General features: G+C 39.5%; 1 pseudogene; it reads left to right on the top strand.

Annotated features, from left to right (window-relative positions):
• Positions 1–120: 120 nt before the first annotated feature.
• On the top strand, positions 121–12,052 carry LOC107181039 (annotated as a pseudogene).
• The last annotated feature ends 1,790 nt before the right edge of the window (positions 12,053–13,842 follow it).

Genomic DNA, 13,842 nt, shown 5'->3' with positions numbered 1-13,842 from the left:
GAGTGGAGAGCTGGCAGGCAAACTGGTTTTTGCTGGACCTGCAGAGCCAGGCAAGCTGGGTCGGTCAGTGGCTTCTGTGAGCAATGGCACTGGTGGGTCATGTCCGCCATCTAGCGCCAGATGTCACCTTTTGCAAGTTGTTTACTGGCTGTTTCCAGCTGGAAGGTTTTTGAGGGCCAGTTGGAAGGAGGAGGTCACTACCTCTGTCTTTACATCAGGAAGAAACTCAAAATCAGATTTTCTGTATTATCTCCAATTTACCTTCTTGCACTCCCAGAGCCTAACTGATTGGATAGGGGAAAAGGGCAATCATCTCACAATGTTAAACTTCTGTCTCATTTCAAACCTCTAGGGTACTATGAATTTTATAGATAGACCAGATAGATTTGATAGATAGATAGATAGATAAGATAGGTGGGTGGGTGGATGGATGGATGGATGGATGAATGGATAGATGGATAGACGGATGGTTGGGTGGATAGGTAATTAAAAAAATAAATCCTGTAATGGTCATATTTATGATTCAGTGTTCTGGCAAGAAACAGCACACTCCAAAGCAGTACCTGGGGAGAGTTTAATGAAAGGGCTACTTACAAAGGAGTGAGAAGGAACCCAGGGAAACAATCAAGACCTGGGGAAGCATGCTAGAGTTAGTGGCAGTAGGAAGCAGCTACAACCCATAGGCCTGATGGAACAAAAAGAGGGAGAGGACCCAGCAGAATCTGCTCTATGGAAGAGGCCACTTGACAGGTGCTGTGGTCCCAGCTGCTGGTTCTTGACTGGGTTCCTGAGAAGCACACTAAGAAGAGGATTCATCTGTAAGTAATTTATTAAGGAAGTACTCCCAGGGCAGATGGGAAGTGAAGTGTGAGAAGCAGGGCAGCACAGGTGAGAAATCCAGGCAAAGTGTGATCCCAGGCAAAGTCCTCTGGAGGGTAGTTTCAGCCTGATGCTATAGGGGAGTTTTGGAGGGTAGGTTATGTTTCAGAAGACCTGCCTAGAGGCAGAGAGCCTTAGCATTTAAACCCTCAACCTGATAGTCACCAGTTAGGTGGGAGGGGAGGAAGCATGGGAGTCACCTAGGTCCTAGACTTTCTGAATGTTCAGTTAGGGTGAAGGGGTAGTTTTGAGGCTCTGCAAACACTGCCTTAACATAGCTGTAGGTGCTGGATGTTAGAAGAACACACTGAAAATCAGTTCAAAGGGATCTAAAGGGATCTGGGTGAAGCAAAGACATCTGTCTCATGTGGGGATGGGAGCTGGTGAAATGTGGGATGTCAGATGACTCCTGAAGGAGGAAGACACAGATGGTTTTGAAGTACAAAAGGATTGTTTGGGGGGAAGGAAGGTAATGCCTGTGAAAAATAAAGGGAGAGCCTGAGAACACAGTCATATCTGACAGTCAGCCAATCCCATGGGAACTCTGGAGCAAACACTGATCATGAGAGGGGTCATGCACTGGGCAGCAGTGACTTGTTGCCATGTCTAGTCATTGCCTGGTAGTTGACTAGGAAAGGCAAAATCCTGAAGGTGGCACAACAGGAGGCTGTCTCCTTGCAGCTGAATAGCAACTTCTTTTAGAAGGGAGATCCAAACAGAGCACCTCCACAGCTGCCACACTTAATGAAATGTAGCATATTTGGTTGCCTCAGCCATCTCCTAACACTAAGAAGGAAGAGCCTGCCCACAAGGAGTATAGGTACAAGGGGCAGAGAGAGAAACATGAGAGAAACGTGGCCCTTGTGGTTCACATGAGTACATAGATCCAGCTGTGCCTGACACCCATAATATGCTTGACTTTTTTGGTTATGTGAACTAATAAATACTCTGCTTAAGTCATTTTGAGTTTGGGTTTTCTGTTTCAGCAAAAGAAAGATTCCTGATTCATACATTCCCTGAGCTTCACTTAACTGTAAATGAGGTTCATGATACCACTTGGCAGGGTTTGAGTTGAAAGAGGGACAATTAATGTAAAGCACAGGCACAGAGTAGATGCCCAATAAATAGCACTTAATATTATGAGAGGAAAAAGCAAAGGGCGCAAAGCAAGGTATGGACACCCCTGGAGGCACCTCTGTGTCCAGGGTAGGCCAGTGGGCTGAGTTCAGCGCTCAGTAAGGATAGTGCCTGGTTGGGCTGTCCAGTGGGGCCCAGCTGTAAAGCAGGACTGGCCTCTTGAGTCACTGTGACCCTGTGGCTTTTCTGCAATGAGTGTTCCCTGACCCAGTGCATTATTGTCCACGTAGGAGTAAAAACAAGTCTTCTTTCTAGCCAAAGATGAGGATTGTCATCCTCTTTTTCTTTACCTGGACAGTCTTTGAATTTATTTTTGTTACTGTTGATTGTAAACTATGTAAATGGTTCTTTTGTGGAAGTATGTAAAGTTTATAATAAAATAAAAAGAATAAACGTGACCACATTTGCAGCATTGTGTTGATTCCAAAGCTTTGGGGAAAAACAACAACAAAACAAGAAAGAACAGAGACTTCTAATTTATAACCCAAGAACTATTTTCAGTTTTCTGAGAGAAATGGGAAATTTTATATTTTAAAAATCTGCTGGGCTTCCCACTGGTCTTCTTCTCTTCTCCCACCAAAAATTTCAAAGCTTTAAAAGACTTCTTAGTAGAGACTCTGTGTTCTGAATGTTACAATGACAGCAGTAGAGGTGGAGGCTGCTACATCTCATTTCTCCTAATCTCCCCGGGGAAGTTCATGTCCTAATTATTACAGAGAGCAAAAAGTGGCTTTGAATAGCTATTTTGGTTCATCGAGCACTTAATACCTGTTATTAAAGAAGCTCCTACCTGGTCTGATTGCTTATTGTGAGACTAGAGCACCTACAGTTACTTTAATAGCATGCATGACAGCTCTTGGGTAAAGTAGGTAACATCAAAAGCCAGTGGAAAGTGGAGTCCTCTGGCACCTGCTCTGGTTCTTTCTTTCTGTCTTCAAGTCAAGGAGAGACTAGATGATTTCGACTGGTTTTTCTCATTTTTCTTAGGGCTTGGGGGACCACAAAAGCCCATCTTTATGTCACTTCCCTTGTGGTGCCATCCCCAGCATGCCCTGGCAGAATTAATTATTGCTTCCTTTGGTATCTGTGGTAGCCAGCATCCAGAATGGCCTCCAATGATACCTGCTTCCTGGGTTACATGCCCTTACTTAGTACCATCCTACACTGAATGAGGCTGACCTGTGTGACCAATAGGATATTGCAGAAATGAGCATATAACTTCTGAAGTTAGGCCATAAAAGACATTGTGGAATCTTTCTTGTTCTCTCTTGGATCACTTGCCCTGTGGAAGTTTAGCTGCTGTGTCATTAAAAGACAGTAGTTTTAAAAGATGTCCACAGATTCTTTGATACATCTCTCTTCAGGAAATGGAGCTTAATTCCTTTCTCCTTAAGTGTGACTGGACTTGTTGGCTCACTTCTAATGAACAGAATATAGCAGACATAATGATTTGTGATTTCTGAGATTTAGTCATGAAAGGAATCACAACTTTACCCTTGCTGTCTCTCTTAGACTATGTGATCTGAGGGGAAATTCCCTGACATGAGGACACTCAAACATCCCTGTGGATAGATCCATGAAGCAGGGAACTGGGACTGCCTGTTGACAACTATGGGAGTGAGTCTTCCAGGAGGCATAACCTGCAGCTCTGGTCAAGGCTACAGATGGCTGGGTTCTAGCTGACGACTTGACTACAACGTCTTCATGAAAGATTCTATGCCAGAATCACCCAGCTAAGCTGCTCCTAAATTTATAATCATTTAAGTTTTAATTAAGTCTTAAAAAATATATGTAATTTATTATTATCAGCTAAATTAGAGGAGGAAAATTTACTTATTTTTCACCCTAATATGACAAAAGAAACTTTACTGTTTTTGGTTTGGTTTTGCCAAGAAAAGCCAAAGTTAACAGTCAAGAGCTAAGACTGTAGTATATTATTTGTGGAGGTATACTGCTTAATGAAACAATAAAACTATAAAAATGTAAATGACTTTACATACAAAACACAAAGAAGGGGCACCTGGCTGGCTCAGGCAGTAGAACATGCGACTTTTGATCTTGGGGTCATGAGTTCTGGCCCCACGCTGGGGGTAGAGATTATTAAACAAATACATAAATAAATATTTTTAAAAACCATAAAGAAATAAATTCAAAACCAAAATAATCTTTTTAGAAATCAGGGGGTAATTGACATATAACATTGTATGAGTTTCAAGTATACAACATAATGACTGTATATGTATATATTGCTAAATGATCACCACGGCAAGTCTTCAGTGTGGTCCCTGCCCCACCCCGCCCTCACCTCCGCTGAGGGCTCTGCTGTTTTGAGAGAAATACACCAGTGAGAGCTGGGGCTCCTTCCCAGGAAGAACTTAGGCTCACTTTGGTTTGTTTCCAGGGTGGGGTTATTTTAGAGATTCCTCCCCGCCCCCCCCTACCCCACGCCTCCCTCTCCTGGCTTTGCTTGAATCTTGGCTGTTGGCGGCTCAGAGTGGGTGGGGTAGGGCGGGGGGTGGCCAGGGGTGCCCCATAGGGGCCCTGACCCTGTTGCTGTGTCCTCCTCTCTCCTCTTCCTGCTGCCCATGAGGGTCCCTGGACTAGCTGGGCCTGGGACCAAGGTGTCTGGACAGGCGGCTTGTTTGGAGAAGTGGCTGTTGGTGGAAGGCTGGGTGTCCCTACTTGACTCACCTCTTTGGTCAAAATAAAAAGAATTATCTCAGGTCAGAAAAAAAAATACAGGAGGTGGCTGAGATGCCAGCAGCTCCAAGGGCAGGGGAGGGGGTGGTAGGGTGGGTAGAGTGGCGCCAAGCGCAGCAGGGGTGAAGGTGGCAGCCGGTGGCCAGCAGGCAGCATAGGTCGCATTCTCCTTGCTCCTAGGCCATGGGTGCCAGGGCAGCAGGGCAGCATGGACAATAAGTCAAGACAACTAGACAATAAGTCTAGTTAATATCTGTCACCATACAGTTACAAAATCTTTTTTTTTCTTTTCAAGATAATCTTTTAAAATAAATATTATTGGATTAAAAAGACAACAGAAAAATAGTGCAACTCCTTTTGAAAAAAACAGTTTGACAGTTCCTTAAAACATGAAACATAAGGGGAGGTTTCAAGATAGCAGACTAGGAAGATCCTGATCTCACCTCTTCCCATGGACACAACAAATCTCCACCTACGTTCAGAATAATTGCCTCTGAAGACGACCTAGAACCTGGATGGACAGACCCTCCCAGCAAGGGATGGCACTGAGATGGGTAGAAGAGGCAGAGATGTGGCTATGCTAAGGAAAAAAAACTACACACCAGGTACAGCACTCCACTGTCAGGAGGGATCTCAAATGTACAGAAATTTTCCCTGAGGAGTGAGATATTCGAGCTCCAGATCAGGCACCCCAAACCTTAACTCTACACAAGAGAGATGATCTGGCAAAAAGCTATCTTTGAAAACTAACAGGGAATACTTCAAGGAAAACTATAGAACTATAGGGAAATGCACTTTTGAAGGGCTTGTGTGCAGACTCACTTGACCTAGAAACTAGCACAAAAACATCAGATGGAAAAGTACATAGATCACAGGTGAAGGAGACCCACTTATGAATGAGAGAACCAGCTGGAAAGGCAGGAGGCAGGAGGCAGCTGGGTCTCTCTCTGGGGATTGAAACTGGCAGCAACCATTTTTGCTACGTAATTCTGCTCTGCTGGTCCCAGCAGTGATGGCTGCCATTTTGGAATCTCCTTCTAAATTGCTAATGCCTTGGGGTATGACTTGCTGAAAGCATCACACAACCCTGTGTGTTGGCTGGGCCTCACAATCGACAGAATGATAACTCTGCCCACAGCACACCAGCAACAGTCAAAACTGGTCTTTATAGTTAGCTGAGACAGGAGCCATACCCCCCACCAGTGTACCCAAAGCACCTATGGCTCTGCCATACTACAAAGGCGACACAATTGGAGCAGCTGGCTCTGGTGGCCAGGGATTGTACTTCCGGGTCCCACAGGACATCTTTAATATAAGGCCATTCCTTCAAGACTGGGATACTTAGCTGTACTACCTAATACACAGAAACAAACACACAAAGTTAGGCAAAATGAAGAAAGAGAGGAATATGTTCTAAATGAAAGAACGAGATGAAATCTTAGAAAAAAACTAAATGAAGTGAAGATAAGCAATATACCTGATAAAGAGTTTAAAGTAATGGTCATAAAGATGCTTACCAAACTCAGGAGAAGAATAAACATAGGGAAAACTTCAACAAAGATAGAAAATATGAGAAAGTATCAATCAGAGCTGAAGACTACAACAGAAATAAACAATACACTAGAGGGAATCAACAGCAGATTAAAAGATGCAGAAGAACAAATCAGTGATCTGGAAGACAGGGTAGTGCAAATCACCAAAACTGAACAGCAAAAAGAAAAAAGTATCTTTAAAAATGAGGATAGTTTAAAGACAACTACCAGGAATCACAGAGACTGCCACACAAGATGAATGCAGAGATCCACACCAAGACACACACTGCAACTAAAATGTCAGAAAGTAAAGATGAAGAGAGAATCTTAAAAGCAGCAAAAGAAAAGCAAATAGTTATATATAAGGGAAACTTATGTATAAGGGAAGCTGATTTTCTAGCAGAAACTTTGCAAGCTAGAAGAAAGTGGGACAATATATTCCAAGTACTTAAAGGAAAAAAACTTATAACCAAGGAAATTCTACCCAGCAAGATTATCATTCAGAATTGAAAGGGAGATAGAAAGTTTCTCAGACAAACAAAAGCTAAAGGATTTCATCAGCACCAAATGTGCTTTACAAGAAACATTAAAGGGATTTCTTTAAATGGAAAAGAAAAGGCCATAACTGGACACAATAAAATAAATGAAAGAAAAAATTCTAACTGGTAGAGGCAAACATATAGAAAAGGTAGTGGATCAACACTTATAAAACTAGTATGAGAGTTAAGAGACAAAAGTAGTAAAAGCCAATACATCTACATTAATTAGATAAGAAATACATTAAATAAAAACATGTAAATTATGACATCAAAACACTAAAAGTGTAGTGTTTTCGGAATGTTTTTGAACATAAATGACCACAAAATTAAACATTTTTTTTCATATTCATTTTTGAGAAAGAGAAAGACACACACAGAATATGAGTGGGGGAGGCGCAGAGAGAGAAGGAAACACAGAATCCTAAGCCAGCTCCAGGCTCTGAGCTGTCAGCACAGAGCCTGATGCGGCGCTCAAACTCGTGAACCATGAGATCATGGCCTGAGCCGAAGTTGGATGCTCAACTGACGGAGCCACCCAGGTGCCCCTAAATGACCACCAACTTAAAATAGACTGCTACATTACACAGGTTGTTATGTAATCCAGTCAAAAGACAGAAGGTGGCTAAATGGATAAAAAATATGCTGCCTATAAGAGACTCACTTCAGATCCAAAGACACACACAGAAGGAATGAGGGATGGGAATGGAAAGGAAAAGAAAGTAGGGATAACAATAATTATATCAGACAAAATATACTTTCGACAAAGGCTGTAATAATTGACAAAGAATGGCATTATATAATGATAAAGGGATCAAACCACAAGAAGAGATAACACTTATAAATATTTATGTGCCCACAATAGGAGCACCTAAATATATAAGCAAATATTAACAGACAAAAAGAGAGAAATTGACAGCAATATGATAATAGTAGGGAACTTTAAAACCCTACTCACATCAATGGATGGATCATCCAAACAGAAGATTAATAAGGAAACATTAACCTTGAGAACATCAATGGATAGAAGAGTACAATGGATTGAGAGAGAACATCAATGGATGGATCATCCAGACAGAAGATTAATAAGGTTGGGGTTGTGGGAGGGGGGATGGGCTAAGTGGGCTAAATGGGTAAGGGGCACTAAGGAATCTACTCCTGAAATCATTGTTGAACTATATGCTAACTAATTTGGATGTAAATTAAAAAAAATAAATAATAAAACAGGTTAATAAAATAAATAAATAAATAAATAAATAAATAAATAAATAAGAAAAAAAGAAGATTAATCAGGAAACATTAACCTTGAACAACACATTAGAACAAATAGACTTAATCTCTCTCAGAGAAAAGTCCTTCTAGGAACAGTAGAATACACATTCTTCTCAAGTGCACATGGGACATTCTCCAGGATAAATCACATATTAGGCAACAAAACAGTGTCAATAAATTTAAGAAGAGTAAATTAAGAAGATTAAAATTATATCAAGCATCTTTTTCAACCACAGTGCATGAAACTAGAAATGAACTACAAGAAGAAAAGTGGAAAATAACACCAACATGTGAAGACCAAACAACATGCTTCCAAACAACCAATGAGTCAATGAAGAAATCAACCAGGAAATAAAAAGTACTTTGGGGCAAATGAAAATGAAAACACAACACTCCAAACTGTATGGGATGCAGCAAAAACAGTTGTAAGAAGGAATTTTGTAGCAATAAAGGTCCCACCTCAAGAACAAGAAAAATCTCAAATAAACAATTTAACTTTACATTTAAAGGAGCTAGAAAAAGAAGAACAAATAAAGTTCTAGCTACAGCAATTAGATAAGAAAAAAAGAATAAAAGGCATCCAGAAGAGCAGCAGGAACTGCTGCCCAAACCACATCTCCTAACCAGAGAGTTGTGCAAAGCCTCAGTTCAGTTGAAGTAGTATCAGGTCTCATTTAACAAGCAAACCAGAGCACACCTAGTTAAAACTTGCCACATTCTGGCCAAAGACCAAGCACTGCCCATTGCAGGCAAAGAGAGCCCCTGAAGGAGACTGACCTGAGGGACAGAGCAGCCAAAACACAACACCAGGATGCACAGAGCACACACCAGAGACAATCCTGGAAGAGCCAGGCCCTGGACACTATACAATCTCTTCTTCAAAAGGCCATTACTTCAGGAGCAGGAAACACAATGGGATTTTCTAACACAGAGAAGAAGGCAGAGACTTAGACAAAATGTCAAAACAGAGGAATTCATCCCAAATGGAAGAACAAGATAAGGTCATGGCCAGAGATCTAAGCAAAACCGATATAAGTGGCATGCCTGATGGAGAATTTAAAGCAACAATCATAAGGATACTTGCTGGGCTTAAGAAAAGAATAGAAGACATCAGGGAGACCCTTACCACAGAGATAAAAGTTAAAAAAGAATCAGTCAAAAATGAAGAATACAATAACTGAGATTGGAAACAGGCTTGATGCAATGAACAGCAGACTGGAAGAAGCAAAGGAAAAAAAAAGTAACATAGAAGACAAAATAATAGAAAATAATGAAACTGAACAAAAGAGAGAAAGAATAATTATGGAACACAAGAATAGACTTAGGGAACTTAGTGACTCCATCAAATGTCACTAACATTCAAATGTCACATTACATTTATAGGATTATTATAGGAGTCCCAGAAGAAGAGAGAAAAAGAGGCAAAAAAATTTAACTATTAGTTAAAAACTTCCCTAATGTAGGAAAGGAAACAGACATCCAGATCCAGGAGGCACAGAGAACTCCTATAACATCCATGGTCAAGATATTGTAATTAAATTTGCAAAATATAGTGATAATGAAAAAAATCTCAAAAGCAGCAAGACAAAAGAATTCCTTAACTTACAAGGGAGAACCCATAATGCTAGCTGTAGATTTCTCAACAGAAAGTTGGCAGGTCAGAAGGGAGTGGCATGATATGCATAAGAAAAATCTCTAGCCAAGAATACTCTATCCAGCAAGGCTATCATTCAGAATAGAAGGAGAGATAGTTTCCTAGACAAACAAAAACTAAAGGAGTTTGTGACCACTACACCAACTCTGCAAGAAATATTAAAGGGGATTCTGAGTGGAAAGGAAAGACCAAAAGTGAGAAAGACAAGAAAGGATCAGAGAAAAATCTCAAGAAACAATGACAAAACAAGTAATAAAATTCACTAAATGTATATTTATCAATAATTATTTTGATTCTAAATGGACTAAACATTCAAAGACATATGGTATCAGAACAGATAAAAAAAAGAACCAACCAAGGGCCATTTATATGCTGCTAAAAGAGATTCATTTTAGACCTAAAGACACCTGCAAATCGAAAGTCAGGGAATGGAGAAACATTAATCATGCAAATGGATGTCAAAAGAAAGCCAGAGTAGCAATACTTATATCAGATGAACTAGACTTTAAAACAAAGACTGTAACAAGAGATGATAATAAACAAGAAGATTTAACAATTATAAATATTTATACACCCAACAATAAGGCACTCAAATATAAAACAAACAATTAGAACAAACATAAAGGAACTAATTGATAATAATACAATAATAAATAGTAGGGGAGTTTAACACCCCACTTATAGCAATGGACAGACAGATCATCTAAACAGAAAATCAATAAACAATAACATTCAATGACACACTGGACCAGATGGACTTAACAGATATATTGAGAACATTCTACCCTAAAACAGCAGAATACACATTCTTTTCAGGTGCACATGGAACACTCTCCAAAATATATCACATACTAGGTCACCAATCAGGCCTCAACAAACAAAAAGATACCAAAACACTGTGAAACTTGAAGTCAGCAAGAAGAAAAATTTGGAAAGACCACAAAGACATGGAGGTTAAACAACACGCTACTAAACAATGAATGGGTCAACCAGGAAATCAAAGAAGAAATTTAAAAAAAAAACATGGAAATAAATGAAAATGAAAACAGCACAGTCTAACTCCTTTGGGATGCAGCTAAAGAGAGAAGTAAATAGCAATACAGGCCTACCTTAAGAAGCAACAAAAATCTCATATAAACAACCTAACCTTACACCCAAAGGAGCTAGGAAAAAAAAAAAAAAAAAAAGAACAACAAATGAAGCCTATAGCTAGCAGAAGGAAGGAAATAATAAAGATTAGAGCAAAAATAAATGATATAGAACAAACAAACAAAAAAACCAATAGAACATATGAATGAAATCAGGAGATGGTTCTTTGAAAAAATTAATAGTTGATAAACCCTTAGCCACACTTATCAAAAGGAAAAGAGAAAGGACCCAAATAAATAAAATCACAAGTGAGAGAAGAGAAATAACAACCAACACCACAGAAATACAAACAATTGTGAGGGAATATTATGAAAAACTATATGCCAACAAATTGGACAATCTAGAAGAAATGGATGAATTCCTGGAAACATATAAATGACCAATATTGAAACAGGAAGAAATAGAAAACTTGAACAGATTGATAACCAGCAAAGAAACTGAATCAGTAATCAAAACATCTCCCAACAAACAAAAGTACAGGGCCAGATGTCTTCACGGGGGAATTCTACCAAACATTTAAAGAAGAGTTAATACCTTTCTTCTCGAACTATTCCAAAATAATAGAAAAGGAAGGAAAACTTCCAAATTCATTTTATGATGCCACATTAGCCTCATATCAAAATCAGATAAAGAATCCACTAGAAAAGAGAACTACAGGCCTTGCAGACACTGCCACCCTGGAGCCACCTGCGGTTCCCAGCTATGGTCAACCTCACTGTTCTTCAACATTGCTGTAGACAGTGAGCACTTGGGCCGTGTCTCCTTTCAGCTGTTTGCAGACAAAGTCCAAAGACAGCAGAAAACTTTTGTACTGTAAGCACTGGGGAGAAAATATTGGTTATAAAGGTTCCTGCTTTCACAGGATTATTCCAGCATTTATGTGCCTGGGTGGTACCTTCACGTGCCATAATGGCATTGCTGGCAAGTCCGTCTATGGGGAGAAATCTGATGATAAGAATTTCATTCTGAAGCATACAAGTCCTGGCATCTTGTCTATGGCAAATGCTGGACCCAACACAAATGGTTTCCGGTTTTTCATCTGCACTGCCAAGACCTAGTGGTTGGATGGCAAGAATGTGGTCTTTGGCAAGGTGAAAGAGTGCATGAATATTGCGGAAGCCATGGAGCACTTTGGGCCCAGGAATGGCAAGACCAGCAAAAAGATAACTATTGCTAACTGTGCACAAATCTAATAAATTTGACTTGTGTTTTATCTTAACGTCCAGACCATTCCTGTACCTCAAGAGGGCACCCTTTTGTCCCCATCTGCTTGAAATATCCTATAATCTTTGTGCTCTCACTGCAGTTCTATGGGTTCCATATTTTCCTTATTCCCTTCCAAGTCTAGCTGGATTGCAGAGTTAAGTTCATGATTATTGAATAAAAACAAAAAAACAACAACAGCAAAAAGAACTACAAGCCAATATCCCTGATAAACATTGGTAAAAAAAATTCTAAATAAAGTACGAGCATACTGATTCCAACAACTTGTTTATTTTTAAAGTTTATTTAGTTTGAGAGAGAGAGGGAGAGAGGGAGAGAGAACATGAGCAATGGAGGAGAAGAGAGAGAGAGAGAGAGAGAGAGAGAGAGAGAGAGAGAGAGAGAATCCCAAGCAGGTTTTGCACTGTCAGCACAGAGCCCAATATGGGGCATGAAGTCATGAAATGTGAGATCATGACCCAAGCCAAAACCAAGAGTCAGATGCTCAACTGATTGAGCCACTCAGATGTCCCCCAATAATACATTTAAAAAATCAATCACCACCATCAAGTGGGATTTATTCTTGAGATGCAGCAGTGATTCAATATTCACAAGGCAATCAGTGTGATACAACACATTAATAAATGAAAGGGTAAGAACATTATAATCATTTCAATAGATGCAGAAAAAGTATATAACAAAATGTAACATCCATTCATGATAGAAACCATCAACAGAGTAGGTTTAGAGGGAATATACCTCAACATAATAAAGACCATATATGAAAAACCCACAGCGAATATCATCCTTAATGGGGAAAAACTGAGAGCTTTTCTTCTATGGTCAGAAATGAGATAAGGATGTCCACTCTCACCACTGTATTCAACATAGTACTAGAAGTCATAGCCACAACAATCAGACAACGTAAAGAGAAAAGAAGGCATCCATATTGGCAAGGAAGAAGTAAAACTATTTGCAGATGACATGATACTCTATATAGAAAACCCCAAAGAACTGTTAGAAGTGATATACAAGTTCAGTAAAGGTGCAAGATACAAAATCAACATACAGAAACCTGTTACATTTCTATACACCAATAATGAAGCAGCAGAAAGAGAAATTAAGGAATCAATCCCATTTATAATTGTACCCAAACCAATTCGATACCTAGGAATAAATACCTAGCTAAACAGGCAAAAGACCTGTATTCTGAAAACTATAAACATTCATGAAAGAAATTCAAGATGATGCCAAGAAATGGAAAAATATCCCATGCTCAAGTGTTGGGAGAACAAATGTTGTTAAAATGCCTATACTACCCAAAGCAATCTATACATTTAATGCAATTCCTATCAAATACCAACAGCATTTTCATGGAGCTAGAATAAGCAATCCTAAAATTTGTATAGAATTACAAAAGACTTCGAATAGCCAAAGCAACCTAGAAAAAGCAAAGCAAAGCTGGAAGCATCACAATTCCAGACTTCAAGTTATAGTAGTGAACAAAACAGTAAGGTCCTGTCACAAAAACAGACACATAGATCAATGGAACGGAATAGAAAACCCAGAAACGAACCCACGATTATATGGCCAACTAATTTTCAACAAAACAGAAAAGAATATCCAATGGGAAAAAGTCTCTTTAACAAATGATTTAAGGAAAACTGGACAGAAATATGCAAAAGAATGAAACTGGGCCACTTTCTTACACCATACACAAAAACAATTTCAAGATGGATTAAAGACCTAAATGCGAGACCTGAAATCATAAAAATCCTAG

The sequence above is a fragment of the Panthera tigris genome, chromosome E2 (genome assembly GCF_018350195.1).
Source record: "Panthera tigris isolate Pti1 chromosome E2, P.tigris_Pti1_mat1.1, whole genome shotgun sequence".
Lineage (NCBI taxonomy): Eukaryota > Metazoa > Chordata > Mammalia > Carnivora > Felidae > Panthera > Panthera tigris.
Note: the sequence above shows the minus strand (reverse complement) of the source record. Positions and strands in the feature narration are given on the sequence as shown.